This window comes from Nestor notabilis, unplaced genomic scaffold (assembly GCF_000696875.1).
Source record: "Nestor notabilis isolate BGI_N333 unplaced genomic scaffold, ASM69687v1 scaffold11690, whole genome shotgun sequence".
NCBI classification, from domain to species: domain Eukaryota; kingdom Metazoa; phylum Chordata; class Aves; order Psittaciformes; family Psittacidae; genus Nestor; species Nestor notabilis.
Window position 1 is genome coordinate 29,243 of NW_009910735.1, and position 2,976 is coordinate 32,218.

Below are 2,976 nucleotides of genomic sequence, written 5' to 3' on the forward strand. Positions count from 1 at the left end.
CCACGTGTCCGCATAGGCTGCAGGTCGGAGCAACTTCCCGAGGCCGGCGAGCTCCGGGAGCGGAGCGGGAGCCAAAGCTTTGCTGATGAAACCAACTTTTAGTCACAAAGGAGGAGATGTAACGCCAGCAAAGAGCAGAGACAGGCTGCGCGCGCGGCGGGTGGGGCAGGGCAGGGCGATTTGCTGGAGCCAGTAAGGCAGGCTGCATTCAAAGTTGGGGATTAAAATAGAAATGCATTCGAGAGCGGTTTTGAGACAACCCTGCTTTCGACTGAAGGAAAGCTCCGTGCGGGGTGGAATCTTATAGGGATGCCCTGAGAACTAAAAGCCCTTGCAAATTACTAAGTTTTACATTTAAAAGGTAAGCAAAGCAGCGAGAAGCCAGATACACTTCATCACAAAACTCTCTTTGTTCTTTCAACACGTCTTTCAGCTGCAAAAGTAATGGATTCCTTGTAAACATTTCTGCAGAGCCAGGCAGCAAGCCTTGCAGAAGTGGAGCATGGCCATGAGAGAGAGTTACGGTGTATTCAGACTAGCAAAGCCTGCTGCCACTGAAAACATAATTTCTCCATTTTTCATGGTTGTTAAGAGGCTCAAACGGTAAGGGCAATGTGAGCCAGGTAAATGTCTAACTGAAATGATTTACAGGCCAATGTTGCACAATAAATCCAAGTAATATGTAACAAAAGGCATCCATAAACCACAAGGTACTTAACTAATTTTCTTTCATACACGAAAGCAAGCTTAGGTCAAATACTGATAAATATGAAGGGGATGAAGAAAAACATCTAGTTTAGATTGGGGGAAGGCTGGATTTCTTTTGTTTCTTTATAAGCAGAAGTTAATATAAATCTGCAGAATACCATGCTTAATCACTACAATTGCTTGAGGAGGTGCCTGCAGCGCAATGAAGACAAGTCCAGACAAAAAAAGGTACACACGCTATGCAAAACTAATGTCTGCTATAAATGCTATGTGGTACAACCACCACCCAAGATGCTACTGATCTGCAGTATGATATTTAGTAAAATAATGAAGAAAAAATTAAAAACAACTGGAAAGGTGAAAGTAACAAGGCAAGGAGTGATCCAAACTGGGGGGGGAGGGAGGGGGAGGGAGGAGTGGTAAAAAAAATGCATGCATTGGATGATTAGCAAAAGGAAAGCAGCAAGTATGAGGAATGGAACACATTTCAGTGCTTAAAACCAGACTAACAGTTTGATTTTATTTTAAATCGTCAACAAAGGCTGAAACTTAAAAAACTAAATTCTGTAACTTGTACAAAACAGACACTATCACCTCCCTTAGCAGGATCCTCTCTGGCAGAAAAACACAGCCCTGTTGCAATTCAGCAGGCTGCAGCACCACTGAGTCTGTAACAGTTTTTCAATTGGACACATTCTCCTGTATACCCTGCCTGGGGCTGCTCGGGAGAAAACGAACAGATTTGCGGGGTTAATATTGTAGTTAGGCTGGGACCTCATTCAGCATAGCTGTGATAGCACCGGCTGTATGAAACGGTAGAAGAATGTGTAGTATAAACATCACTGCCAGGATGGGAGATAGGTTAAAGGACTGTGGGCATTTTACAAAGCAAAAAAAACCCCAAAACCATAAGAAAAAAGGGAACTTGCTTCCAAAACCAAGACGTAACCAAGCTGCCATTTACACAGTTTACCTACTAAAACTACCAAGAAATAAAAAAGCTTTGTAATAAAACCTTTTGCTATCTTATTTCACCCTCCTTCTTTCCAACATTCCCCCCTTCGAGTTACCTGCATTTATTGTGCCTCAAGAAACAACACCCATCTGCTCAGTGTTTAGATATTAAATACAATAATGCTAACCTTGCTCCAGCCTTAGCTCACAAAGCACATTTCCCTGGATAAAACCAGTTCACTACTGTTTTGGAAACCACTTTGAAATTAGGCAATGGTACTTCTAGTGCAGTTGCCTCAGAGAAATTAAAGCAGAAATGGGATTTAGAGAACCAGGTGTTTAAAAAAAAACACACCTAAACAGTTTACGTGGCACAACCAACAGCACAGATTGCCATCCAACATGTATGGCATTAAGACCACTGACATTTAACAGATCAGAATTAATCCACTGCATTAGTAAAATCACTGTATTGTTTCGGCTATGGAAAAGATAACACAGGGACAAATAGCCTCTCTGAAGAAATACATAGCTTATGCTGGATAATTGCAAACATGAAGTGACCAAAGTTGGGTAAAAAGTGGTTAGAACAAAGCACTGCTGGTAAATTAGGCTTCTACTACTTAAAGTGATTACAAATATAATTCCTTAGAAACAACTACGGGACAAGAGAAGGGAATCATAGAAACTAAACCTAACAGGATCCAGCAAGCTATCTAGAACAGCTGAAGACAAGGATCAAAAAGCTCTTCAAGAAGCCTTTCGTGGCGTACTTGGTGTCAGGCAGCTGAGACTTGCACCCAGGAAGGGTTTATAGCTCAGCCACGGCTGTTCCCACAGAGGTTGGCATCTGTCCCGGGAAGTGTAACAACTTTATTCACAAGTGGGACACAAAGCACAGCTAGCGCCTGCACAGGCTGGATGGACAGTGACCTTTCTCATCACTAACTCTGTTTTTCACTCGGCATCTTTTCTTATCAAACATTGTAATATTTACCCTACAAAAAAATAAGTAAGACATGAAATCCTAGGTTTTACAACAGTTCTTGTGGACCAAAATACTTCAAATACCCTGTGAAACATTTATCATTATTAGTACCCAAAGATTTTCCTTTTCTAACAACTTCTCAAAAAAATGAGTTCCAATTTCCAATCAGAATGAATTTATTACTGAAACTACATACTCAAAAGTGCTAAAATCCCTCAGGTTAAATGCATTTAGGTCATATATAACTTTTCACTTTTGGTTCAGCACACAAAACTACTGCTCTATTAGAGCAGTTTGGGGCTCCTCCACTTTCCTGCTTATTATTT